This window comes from Canis lupus, chromosome 17 (genome assembly GCF_048164855.1).
Source record: "Canis lupus baileyi chromosome 17, mCanLup2.hap1, whole genome shotgun sequence".
Taxonomy (NCBI): domain Eukaryota; kingdom Metazoa; phylum Chordata; class Mammalia; order Carnivora; family Canidae; genus Canis; species Canis lupus.
This window is the reverse complement of record NC_132854.1, coordinates 61,624,524-61,638,425: the sequence shown is the minus strand read 5'-3', so window position 1 is coordinate 61,638,425 and position 13,902 is coordinate 61,624,524.

Here is a 13,902-nt window from a genome sequence, read left to right as displayed (position 1 = left end):
CCAGGGGGCACGCATGCACAGTAGGCCTCCTTTGCCTGCACTAATAGGAGCCAGCCTGTGCTGGGGAGGCCTGAGGAAGACGTGGGGACACATCCACGTGGATGAGCCACAGCCTCCTCAGAAACTACGCAGAGTCTTCAGGGGGATATTGGGCAGCGTTCATGATGACAGGAGCCTCAGTCTCTTCAGGACACACGGTGAGGCTTCAGGAAGATGTGAGACAACATCCACCCTGACAAGAGACCCTGGGCCGCTTCCGGCCCTGCGGGGAGGCTTCAGGAAATTGTGGGCCCGCACCCACCCTGACAGGAGCCTCTGGGCTGCCTCAGGACCCGCAGGGAGGCTTCAGTAAGATGTGGGCCTGCATCCACGCTGACAGGAGCCCCTGGGCCACCTGAGGACATGCCTGGAGGCTTCTGAAAGATGTGGCGCTGTGTCCACTCTGGCAGGAGCTAACTGGCTCCTCAGGACATAAGTTGAGGCTTCTGGAAGCTGGGGGCAGCATCTAAAGTGACAGGAGCCCCAGCCATTCAGAACCTGTGGTGTCGCTTTGGGAGGACGTGGGGCCACGTCCACACAACAGACGCTGATGTCCTCAGGACACCCGGTGTAGTCTTCAGGAAATATGGGGATGCGTCCATGCAGAAAGAAGACCCCAGCCTTGTCAGAGCCTGTGGTGAGGCCTAAGGAAGATGTGGATGCTGAATCCACACTGACAGGAGTCTCCAGCCTCCTCAGGACACACTGTGAAGGATCGGGATGATTTGGGGCCACGTCCGTGCTGACAGGAGCTCCCAAGCTCCTCAAGTCTTATGGTGAGGCTGAGGAAAATGTGGGGCCATGTCCTCCTCAGGACCTGCACTTTGGCTTCGGGACACATGAGGCTGCGTCTAGGCTGACAGGAACCCACAGCCTCCTCAGGACCCACTGTGAGTTTTCTGGGGGACGTGGGTCCGTGTCCAGGCTGACAAGAGCCTCCAGCATCCTGAGAACCTGCTGTGAGGCTTCCAGAGTATGTGAGGCATAATCCAGGTTGACAGGAGACCCGGGTCCTCAGGACCCGCTGACTATGACTCAGGAACACGTGGGGCCACGTCCCCACTCACAGGAGCCCGGCTTCCTCAGGACCCCCTGGAGGACTCTGGAGGCGCCGTTGGGGGCCATGTCCATGTCAGAAGGGACTCCTCAGAACCCTGGGTAAGTGAATGGGTAGAATGAATGGTAAGACAGGGGAGGGGAGGCAGTTGGTGGTTAGTCTTAGGTTAGATGTTAGGGGTTAGTGATTATGCTTATGGTTATGGATTAAAGGTTAGGGTGAGGGATAAGGGTAAGGTTCAGTTGTTAGGAGTTAGGATCGGGGTTTGGATTAGGGACAGGAGTTAGAGTTAGGGTTAGGGTTTAGACTTTAGGGATTAGGGCAGGAGGTTACGAGTTGGGGTTTGGGTTATGGTTAGAGTTAGGTTTAGGCTAGGTTTGCAGTTGGGGTTAGGGGTTAGGGTGTGAGTTAGGGTTAGGGGTTAGGTTTAGGGTTTAGAGTTAAAGTTAGGGCTAGGTTTAGGGTTAGGGCGAGGGTTAGTTTTAGGATAGGGGTTAGGGCTAGGGTTAGGGTTAGTGTTTGATTAGGGGTTATGGTTAGGGTTAGGTCAGGGTCAGGGCATGGTTTTGGAAAATGGTAAGAGAGGGTTAGGCAGTGGGTTAGGGATTTCTTTTAGGATAGGTTTAGGGTACACTTTGGGATATGAGATAGGATTAGTATTAGAGGGTTAGGGTTAGGGTACAGGTTAAGGTTAGGAATAGGATTTGAGTACATTAAGATAAGGTTAGGGTTAGAGGTTAGGGTTAGGGTTAGATTTAAGGTAAGGGTCAGGGTTAAGGGTTTAGAATAGGTTTAGGAGTTAGGGTGAGGGTTGGCAGGGAGGTTCAGTGAATGTGTTTCGGTCTTGGGGTTTGGGTTTGGTTTTTGATTAGTGATAGTTCTTGTTGAAGGGTTATGTTAACATTAGACTTAAGTGGAGGGTTAGGCTTATGTCTGTGTATGGTTAGAGTTTGTGTCTTGGCATGTGCCTGCACTGGGACTCCTAGCATCTTGGGCAGTTTAGTTTTATGCACTCTATTTAGGTTTTGGGTTCAAAGATAGCCTGACTCCACCAAGTCAGTGGTCTCCCCAGAGAATCAAAATCCATGCTTCTGCTGGGGTGAGAATAGGCATGGCAGGATTCTCCTGAGCTGAGCTAAGGAGGGGATTTGTGGCTCTAAAGACTCTTTGTTTGGATTTTCAGTTGCCTTTCTGACTTTATCTCTTGTGTGCACATGTTTCCTCTATACTCCCAATTATTATTTTAAAGATTTATTTGAATTCCTCTTTATAAACACAGTATGATGTAGTTTCAGGTTTACACATAGTGATTCAACCCTTGAATCCAACGCCTGGTTCTGGTCAGAGGTGACCTCCACTATCCCCATCCCCTGATTCCCCATCTCCCCTCCTTCCTCTGGTATTTATTAGTTTATTCACTGTGGTTAAAATGTGTTTCTTGGTTTGCATCTCTCATCCCTCCCTTGGCCCCTTTGCCAGTTTGTTTGGTTTCTTAAAATTCACATGTGAATGCAATTGTATGGTATTTGGTATCTGTCTTTCTCTGACTGACTGAGTTCATTTAGCATAGGTCCCTTCCACTTCTCCCACGTCATTGTAAATGGCTTCCTTTCATCCCTTCTGATGACCGAGTGATGTCGCAGTGTGTATATTTACCACATCGTCTCTGCCCATTCATCTGTCGATGGACATCTGGGATGTATACACAGTTTCGCTGTTGTTGATAATGCTGCTACCAACACTAGGCTGTGTGTTCCTCTTCAAATCTACTAAACTACTTTTGTATCCTCAGGGTAAATACCTAGCTGTGCAATTTTGGTATCGTAGGGTAGCTCTATTTTTAACTTCTTTTTTTTAAGTTTTTTTGTGATAGTCACAGATAGAGAGGCAGAGATACAGGCAGAGGGAGATGCAGGCTACATGTATTGGGTGTCCGATGTTGGATTCGATCCCGGGTCTCCAGGATCACGCCCTGGGCCAAAGGGAGGTGCCAAACGGCTGTGCCACCCAGGGATCCCCTATTTTTAACTTCTCGAGGACCCTCCAGACTGTTTTCCACAGTGGCTTCACCTTTATGTATTCATGAGAGACACAGAGAGACAGAGGTATAGGCAGGGATAAATGAGGCTCCATGCAGGGAGCCTGATGTGGGACGTGCTCCCCCAGGACCCCGGGATCATGACCTGAGCCAAAGCACATGCTCAACCACTGAGGCACCCAGTAGCCTTGCTGATTCAATTTCTTTCCTAGTTATGGTTCTGTTCATATTTTCTATTTCTTCCTATTTCAGTTTTGCTCGTTTACACATTTCTAGGGATTTGTCCATTTCTTCCAGTTCTCCCAGTTTGTTAGCGTATAATCTTGCATAGTATTCCCTTATAATTGTCTTATTTTTCTGGTGTTGATTGAGATCTCTCTTCTCTCATTTGTGATTTTATTTATTTATGTCATTTCTCTCTTCTCGTTGATAAGGCTGGCTAGGGCTTGATCCATTTTATTAATTATTTTGAAGAACCAGCTCTTAGTTTCGCTATTCCATTCTACTGTTTTGTTGTTTCTGTATTGTTTATTTCTGCTCTCATCTTTATTTTTTCCCTTCTTCTGTAGGCTTTGTTTGCTATTCCTTTACCAGCTCCTTCAGGTGTAGGGTTAGGTTGTGTATTGGAGACTTCTTGTTTCTTGAGGTAGGCCTGTATTGCTATGTACTTCCCTCTTAGGACTGCCTTTGCTACATCCCAGAGGTTTGGAGAAACATGTTTTCAATTTCATTTGTTTTAAATTTCCTCTTTAAATTCCTGGTTGCTCCATTCATTCTATAGTAGGATGTTCATAATCTCCACGTATTTTTGGTCTGTCCAAATTTGTTCTTACTGTCGACTTTGAGTTTCATAGCCTCATTGTCCAAAAATGTATATGGTGTGATACCAACCTTCTTGTACCTGTTGTACCTGTTGAGGGCTGATTTGTGGGCCATGATATGATCTGTTCTGGAGAATGTCCCATGTGCACTTGAAAGGAATGTGTATTCTGCTTTAGGAAGAAATGTTCAGACTATATCTGTTGAGTCCCTGTGGTCCAGTGTGTCAAGGCTGTTGTTCCCCTGTTGATTTTCTGCATAGACGATCGGTCCATGATATAAGTGGGTGTTAAAATCCCCTATCATTGTATTATTATCAGTGTGTTCCTGTACGTTTGTTGTTAATTGGTTTGTATATTTAGGTACTCCCATGTTGGCAGCATAAATATTTAGTTGTTTGGTCTTTTTTTTAAATAAATTTTTTTATTTTTATTTATTTTTATTTACTTATGATAGGCACACAGTGAGAGAGAGAGAGAGAGAGAGAGGCAGAGGCACAGACAGAGGGAGAGGGAGAAGCGGGCTCCATGCACTGAGAGCCCGATGTGGGACTCGATCCCGGGTCTCCAGGATCGTGCCCTGGGCCAAAGGCAGGCACCAAACCGCTGCGCCACCCAGGGATCCCAAATTTATTTTTTATTGGTGTTCAATTGACCAACATACAGAATAACACCCAGTGCTCATCCCGTCAAGTGTCCCCCTCAGTGTCCGTCACCCATTCACCCCCACCCCCCGCCCTCCTCCCTTTCCAGCACCCCTAGTTCATTTCCCAGAGGTAGGAGTCTTTATGATCTGTCTCCCTTTCTGATATTTCCCACACGTTTCTTCTCCATTCCCTTATATTCCCTTTCACTATTATTTATATTCCCCAAATTAATGAGAACATACAGTTTGTCCTTCTCCGATTGACTTACTGCACTCAGCATACTACCCTCCAGTTCCATCCACTTTGAAGCAAATGGTGGGTATTTGTCGTTTCTAATGGCTGAGTAATATTCCATTGTATACATAAACCACATCTTCTTTATCCATTCATCTTTCGATGGACACCATGGCTCCATCCGCAGTTTGGCTATTGTGGACATTCTGCTATAAACATCGGGGTGCAGGTGTCCCCGCGTTTCATTGCATCTGAATATTTGGGATAAATCCCCAACACTGCAATTTTTGGGTCGTAGGGCAGGTCTATTTTTAACTCTTTGAGGAACCTCCACACAGTTTTCCAGAGTGGTTGCACCAGTTCACATTCCCACCAACAGTGTAAGAGGGTTCCCTTTTCTCCGCATCCTCTCCAACATTTGCGGTTTCCTGCCTTGTTAATTTTCTCCATTCTCACTGGTGTGAGGTGCTATCTCATTGTGGTTTTGATTTGTATTTCCCTAATGGCAAGTGATGCAGAGCATTTTTTCATGTGCATTTTGGCCATGTCAATGTCTTCCTCTGTGAGATTTCTCTTCATGTCTTTTGCCCATTTCATGATTGGATTGTTTGTCTCTTTGGTGTTGATTTTAAGAAGTTCTTTATTGATCTTGGAAACTAGCCCTTTATCTGATACGTCTTTTGCATATATCTTCTCCCATGCTGAAGGTTGTTTTTAGTTTTGGTGACTGTATCGTTTGCTGTGCAAAAGTTTCTTATCTTGATGAAGTCCAAATAGTTCATTTTTGCTTTTGTTTCTTTTGCCTTCATGGATGTACCTTGCATAAACTTGCTGTGGCCAAGTTCAAACCGGGTGTTGCCTGTGTTCTCCTCTAGGATTTTGATGGACTCTTGTCTCACATTTAGATCTTTCATCCATTTTGAGTTTATCTTTGTTTATGGTGAAAGAGAGTGGTCTAGTTTCATTCTTCTGAAGGTGGAAGTCCAATTTTCCAAGCACCATCTATTGAAGAGACTGTCTTTCTTCCAACGGATAGTCTTTCCTCCTTTATCGAATATTAGTTAACCATAAAGTTCAAGGTCCACTTCTGGGTTCTCTATTCTGTTCCATTGATCTATGTGTGTTTTTGTGCCAGTACAACACTGTCTTGATGACCACAGCTTTGTAGTACATCCTGAAATCTGGCATTGTGATGCCCCCAGATATGGTTTTCTTTTTTAAAAACCCACTGACTGGGCAGCCCCAGTGGCGTAACAGTTTAGTGCTGCCTGCAGCCCAGGGCATGATCCTGGAGACCTGGGATCGAGTCCCACATCAGGCTCCTGCATGGAGCCTGCTTCTCCCTCCTCCTGTGTCTCTGCCTCTCTCTCTCTATGTCTATCATAAATAAATAAATCTTAAAAAAATAAAATAAAATCCCACTGAATATTCGGGGTCCTTTCTGATTCCACAGAAATCTTAAAATAATTTGTTCTAACTCTCTGAAGAAAGTCCATGGTATTTTGATAGAGATTGCATTAAACGTGTAAATTGCCTGGGTAACATTGATATTTTCACAATATTAATTCTGCCAATCCATGAGCATGGAATATTTTTCCATCTCTTTGTGTCTTCCTCAATTTCTTTCAGAAGTTTTCTATAGTTTTTAGGGTATAGATCATTTACCTCCTTGGTTAGGTATATTCCTAGGTATCTTATGGTTTGGGTGCAATTGTAAATGAGATTGACTCCTTAATTTCTCTTTCTTCAGTCTCATTGTTAGTGTATAGAAATGCCATTGATTTCTGGGCAGTGATTTTTGTATCCTGCAACGCTACCAAATTGCTATGAGTTATAGCAATCTTGCGGGGGAGGGCTTCGGGTTTTCTAGGTAGAGTATCATGTCATCGGCGAAGAGGGAGAGTTTGACTTCTTTGCCAATTTGAATGCCTTTAATGTCCTTTTGTTGTCTGATTGCTGAGGCTACGACTTCCAATACTACGTTGAATAGCAATGGTGAGAGTGGACATCCCTGTCTTGTTCCTGATCTTAGGGGAAAGGCTCCCAGTGCTGCCCCATTGAGAATGATATTTGTAGTGGGCTTTTCCTAGATGGCTTTTAAGATGTCGAGGATTGTTCCCTCTACCCTACGCTCTGAAGTGTTTTGATCAGGAATGGATGCTCTATTTTGTCACATGCTTTCTCTGCATCTAATGAGATGATCATATGGTTCTTGGTTTTTCTCTTGCTGATATGATGAATCACATTGATTGTTTTACGAGTGTTGAGCCAGTCTTGTGTCCCGGGGATAAATCCTACTAGGTCATGGTGAATAATTTTCTTAATTTATTGTTGGATCCTATTGGCTAGGATCTTGTCGAGAATTTTTGCATCCATGTTCATCAGGGCTATTGGTCTGTAATTCTCCTTTTTGGTGGGGTCTTTGTCTGGTTTTGGAATTAAGGTGATGCTGGCTTCATAGAACGAATTTGGAAGGACTCCATCTCTTTCTATCTTTCCAAACAGCTTTAGTAGGATAGGTATGGTTTCTTCTTTAAACATTTGATAGAATACCCCTGGGAAGCCATCTGGCCCTGGACTTTTGTGTCTTGGGAGGTTTTTGATGACTGCTTCAATTTCCTTCCTGGGTATTGGCCTGTTTAGGTTTTCTATTTCTTCCTGTTCCAGTTTTTGTTGTTTGGGGCTTTCCAGGAATGCGTCCATTTCTTCTAGATTGCCTAATTTATTGGCGTATGGCTGTTCATAATATGTTTTTAAAATCGATTGTATTTCCTTGGTGGTGGTAGTTATCTCTCCTTTCTCATTCATGATTTTATTAATTTGAGTCTTCTCTCTATTCTTTTTAATAAGACTGGCTAATGGTTTATGTATGTTATTAATTCTTTCAAAGTACCAACTCCTGGTTTTGTTGATCTGTTCCACATTTCTTCTGGTCTCGATTTCCTTGAGGTCTGCTCAAATTTTCATTAACTCTCTTATTCTGTTGGGTGTAGGATCTAGCTGCTGTTTTTTTCTCTAGCTCCTTTATGAGTAAGGTGAGATTTTGTATTTGAGTTCTTTCCAGTTTTTGAATGGATGCTTGTTTTGTGATGTATTTCCTCCTTAGGACTGCTTTTGCTGCATGCCAAAGATTTTGAACGTTTGTGTCTTCATTCTCATTAGTTTCCATGAATCTTTTTAATTCTTCCTCAATTTCCTGGTTGACCCTTTCATCTTTAAGCAGGATGGTCCTTAACCTCCAGTGTGTGAAGTCCTTCCAAACTTCTTGTTGTGATTTAGTTCTAATTTTAAGGCATTATGGTCTGAGAATGTGCAGGGGACGATCTGAATCTTTTGGTATCGGTTCAGATGCGATTTGTGACCCAGGATGTAGTCTATTCTGGAGAAAGTTCCATGTGCACTTGAGAAGAATGTTTATTCAATTCAGTTTGGATGTAAAGTTCTGTAGATATCTGTGAAATCTATTTGCTCCAGTGTATCATTTAAAGATCTCGTTTCTTTGGAGATGTTGTGCTTAGAAGACGTATTGAGGGTAGAAAGACCTAGATTGAAGTCACCAAGTATAAGATAATAATTATCTAAATATTTCTTCACTTTCATTATTATTTGGTTTAAATATTTGGCAGTCCCACATCGGGGCGTATATATTGAGGATTGGTAGGTCCTCTTGTTGGATAGATCCTTAAGTATGATTTAGTGTCCATCTTGATCTCTCACTACAGTCTTCGGGGTAAATTTTAGTTTACCTGATATAAGGATGGCTAACCCTGCTCTCTTTTGAGGACCATTTGAATGGTAAATGGTTCTCCAACACATTATTTTCAGATTGTAGGTGTCCTTCTGTCTAATATGAGTCTCTTGTAGACAGCAAATAGTTGGGTCCTACTTTTTTATCCAGTCTGAAACCCTGCGCCTTTGAAGGGGTCATTAAGCCCATTCACGTTTCGAGTTACTATCGACAGATATGAGTTTAGTGTCATCATGATATCTTTTCAGCTCTTGTTTTTGTGGATTGTTCCACTGAGCTTCTTCTTAAAGGAGAATTTTAAGAGTCCCCCTTAAAATTTCTTGCAGAGCTGGTTTGGAGGTCACATATTCTTTCAGTTCCTGCCCTTTTGGAAGCTCTTTATCTCTCCTTCCATTTTGAATGAGAGCCTTGCTGGATAAAGTATTATTGGTTGCATGTTCTTCTCATGGTGGACCCTGAATATATCCTGCCAGCCCTTTCTGCCCTGCCAGGTCGCTTTGGAGACATCTCCTGATACCCTAATGCTCCTCCCCATAAAGGTCAGGATTTTCTTGTCTCTTGCTGCTTTAAGGATCTTCTCTTTATCCTTGGATTTTGCAAGCTTCACTATTAAATGTCGAGGTGTTGGACGGTTTTTATTGATTTTAGGGGGGGATCTCTCTATTTCCTGGATCTGAATGCCTGTTTCCCTTCCAAGATTAGGAAAGTTTTCAGGTATGATTTGTTCAAATACACATTCCGACCCGCTGTCCCTTTCAGCGCCCTCAGGAAACCCATTTACACATAGGTTTTTCTTCCTCAGGCTGTCGTTTATTTCCCTTAATCTATCTTCATGGTCTTTTAATTGTCTGTCTCTTTTTTCCTCAGTTTCTCTCTTTGCCATCAACTTGTCTTCTATGTCACTCACTCGTTCTTCCACCTCCTTATCCCTCATCATTAGGACTTCTAGTTTGGATTGCATCTCATTCAATTGATTTTTAATTTCGGCCTGATTGGATCAAAATTCTGCAGTCCTGAAGTCTCTTGAGTCCTTTATGCTTTTTCCTAGAGCCACCAGTAGCTGTATAATAGTGCTTCTGAATTGGTTTTCTGACATTGAATTGTAATCCTGATTTGTAACTCTGTGGGAGAGAGGACTGTTTCTTTCTTTTGAGGTGAGCATTTCCTTCTAGTCATTTTGCTTGGTGCACAGTGGCCAAAAACAAGTTGTTGGGCTTAAGAAAAAAAGAGAGGAGAGAAAGAAGGAAAGAGAAGAGAAAAAGAAAAAAGTAAAAAGGAAGAAAAAAAGCTAAAAAGAATAAAAGGAGAAATTATAGAAAGAAAAGGGGAGAAAAAGGGTGGGGGAAGCAATCAGAAATAAAAAAAAACGTGGGGGAGTATCTTCTGATTCTGTATACTTTAAGTCCCTTGACTTCCCCTGGAAGTTGTACGTCTAGCTGGTCTTCTAGGGGAGGGGCCTGTTGTGCTGATTTTCAGGTGTTAGCCCTTGGGGGAGCTCCTCTCCCCCTGCCTGGTGAAGCGCTCAGTGGAGGTTGTTTACCCCGTGAAGCCCAAGGAGGAACGACCCCAGTGGCAGTGGCCAGGTCTGAAAACCGGTATTCAGCCCTGCAGTAACTCCGGAGAAATCCATCTGCAGGGCCTGGAGGCTCCGGGGTGGGGCTGCTGGTCTGCTGAGCTCTTGGCAGGAGCGTCCTTGCTGTCCTGGGCCCTCCGGGCCTCTGCCTGTACCGGGGGAGGCCGAATCCTGGGCTGTGTCTCGGCGCCCTGTGCTCTGGGGCCAGCGCTGTTGGATTCTCGCTCCCCGCCGTGCAGCCACCTCTCCACAGAGCCGCCGCCCTAACCCCTCTGAGCTGCTCCAGGAGCCGCGCAGCCCCCTCCACACAGAGCCTCTTCCTTTGTCCTAGGTGCTGCCACCTAGCTCCTTCCAGGGACCCACAGCCCCCTCCGCACAGAGCCGCCACCCGAGCCCCTCAGAGCTGCTCCTGGGTCAATGCATGTGCCCTGCAGCCCTTAGGGAGCTCGGTGCACTCTCCTGGGAGTGCAGGTGTCTGTTAGTGTTCCATGGACCCCAAGGGTTCCCCACCCTCCTGGGGTCCTGCTCTGAATTGTTGCGAGCGCCATTCCACCCTGGAAGATTGGTGCAGCTCCTGATTCTCTGGGACAGAGCTCTCCTGACCGGGGGACACTTGCCCTGGCCTTAGCCCGGCTCCTCGGTGGCCTCTCCCCCTTAGATGCCTTTTGTTTATTTCTTTTTCCCATCTTCCTACCTTCATAGAAGCACAAACTTTTCTCACTGTAGCATTCCAGCTGGCATATGTTTAAATCTCAGGTCAAATTCCTAGATTTTCAGGATGATTTGAAGGTTATCTAGGTAATTTAGTGGGGACAGGTGACTTGGGGACACTTCTCTTCCGCCATCTTGCCCCTCCTCCTGTATGTTACCTTTTAGCTTTGGTTGTTTCTTTCACTTTGCAGAAGCTTTTCAATTTGATGAAGTCCCAATAGTATTTTTGCTTTTGTTTCCCTCACCTCAGAGGCATATCTAGAAAGATGATCCAATGGCCAATGTCAACGACGTTGCTGCCTATCTTTTCTTCTTTGTATGGTTTCAGGTCTCACATTTAGGTCTTTCATCCATTTTGAATTCATTTTTTATATAGATGGTGTAAGAAAGTGGTCCAGTTTCTTTCTTGGGCATGTGGCTGCCTGGTTTTCCCAACACTATTTGTTCTTTTCCTGGGGTCAGCGTTAGGGTTTCTTGAAGAGACTGTCTTTGTGCCTTTGGATATTCCTTCCTGCCTCGTTGTCGATTAATGGATCATAGAGTTACAGGTTTGTATCTTGTTTCGGCTTTCCATTCTGTTCTATTGATCTAAGTGTCTCCTGTTGGGAGATTCTTGATTGCTAATTCAATTTCTCTGCTGGTTATATGTCGGTTCAAGTTTCTTATTTCTTCCTTTTTCATTTTTGCTATGTTATATATTTCCAGGAATTGATCTATTTCTTCCAGATTCTAGGTTGCTGGCATATAATTTTTCTTAATGTTCTCTTATAATCGTTTGTTTTTCTGTAGTGTTGGTTGATATTTCTCTTTTCTCATTTGTGATTTTATTTGGGTCCTTTCTCATCTTTTTATCTTTTTTCTTTTTTAAAGATTTTATTTATCTATTCATGAGAAACACAGAGAGGCAGAGGTATATGTAGAGGGAAAATGAGGCTCCATGCAGGGAGCCTGATGTGTGATGTGATCCCCTAGGACCCTGGGAACATGACCTGAGCCAAAGAAGATGCTCAACCACTGAGGCACCTAGGTGACTAGGTGCAATTCCTAGCTAGCAATTCCTTTGCTAGTTATGGGTCTGTTCACATTTCCTATTTCTTCCTATTTCAGTTTTGCTCATTTGCACATTTCAAGGGATTTGTCCATTTCTTCCAGGTCTCCCAATTTGTTTGCATATAATTTCATAGTATTCCCTTATAATTGTCTAATTTTTCTGCTGTTGATTGAGATCTCTCTTATCTCATTTGTGATTTTATTTATTTAGGTCTTTTCTCTTTTCTCATTGATAAGGCTGGCTATGGTTTGATCCATTTTATTAATTATTTTGAATAACCAGCTCTTAGATTCGTTATTCCATTCTACTGTTTTGTTGTTTCTGTATTGTTTATTTCTGCTCTCATCTTTATTTTTTCCCTTCTTCTGTAGGCTTTAGGCTTTGTTTGCTATTCCTTTACCAGCTCCTTTAGGTATAGGGTTAGGTTGTGTTTTGGAGACTTCTTGTTTCTTGAAGTAGGCCTGTATTGCTTTGTACTTCCCAGTTAGGACTGCCTTTGCTAAATCCCAGAGTTTTGGAGAAACATGTTTACATTTTCATTTGTTTTAAATTTCCTCTTTAATTTCCTGGTTGATCCATTCATTCTCTAGTAGGATGTTCATAATCTCCACGTATTTTTGGTCTGTCCAATTTTTTTTCTTACTTTTGGCTTCAAGTCTTATAGCGTCGTGGTCCGAAAATATACAGAGTGTGATATCAACCTTCTTGTACCTGTTGAGGGCTGATTTGTGGGCCCTGATATGATCTGTTCTGGAGAATGTCCCATGTGCACTTGAAAGGAATGTGTATTCTGCTTTAGGAAAAAATATTCAGACTATATGTGTTGAGTCCCTGTGGTCCAGTGTGTCAAGGCTATTGTTCACCTGTTGATTTTCTGCATAGACGATCGGTCCATTACAATAAGTGGGTGTTAAAATCCCCTGTCATTGTATTATTATCAGTGAGTTCCTGTACGTTTGTTGTTAATTGGTTTTTATTATTTAGGTACTCCCATGTTGGCAGCATAAATATTTAGTTGTTGGATCTTTGTTTTAAATAAATTTTTTTTATTGGTGTTGAATTGACCAACATACCGAATAACACCCAGTGCTCATCCCATCAAGTGTCCCCCTCAGTGCCCATCACCCATTCACCCCCACTTCCCGCCCTCCTCCCCTTCTAGCACCCCTAGTTCATTTCTCAGAGTAGGAGTCTTTATGTTCTGTCTCCCTTTCTGATATTTCCTACACAATTCTTCTCCATTCCCTTATATTGCCTTTCACTATTATTTATATTCCCCAAATGAATGAGAACATACACGGTTTGTCCTTTTCCGATTGACTTACTTCACTCAGCATAATACCTTCCAGTTCCATCCATGTTGAATTAAATGGTGGGTATCTGTCTTTTCTAATGGCTGAGTAATATTCCATTGTATACATAAACCACATCTTCTTTATCCATTCAATTTTCAATGGACACCGAGGCTACTTCCACAGCTTGGTTATTGTGGACATTCCTAATATAAACATCGAGGTGCCGGTGTCCCGGCGTTTCATTGCATGTGAATCTTTGCGGTAAATCCCCAACAGTGCAATTTCTGGGTCGTTGTGCCATTCTATTTTTATCTCATTGAGGAACCTCCACAGAGTTTTCCAGAGTGGCTACACAAGTTCACATTCCCACCAACAGTGGTTTCTATATTTAGGTACTCCCATGTTGGCAGCATAAATATTTTGTTGTTTGATCATGATAGAGAGTCTTTTTAATTATGAAATAATGCCCTTCTTCATCTCTTTTACAGTATTTGTTCTTTCTTTTTTGAAATTTAAAATATTTATTTATTTATTCATGAGAATTACACAGAGAAGCAGAGGAAGGAACATAGAGTGAGAGGCAGGCTCCCCAAAGGGAGGCTGATGTGGGACTTGATCCTTGGATCCCAGAATCACACCTGAGCCGAAAGCAGATGCTCAACCACTGAGCCACCAGGTGTCCCCCAGGGTT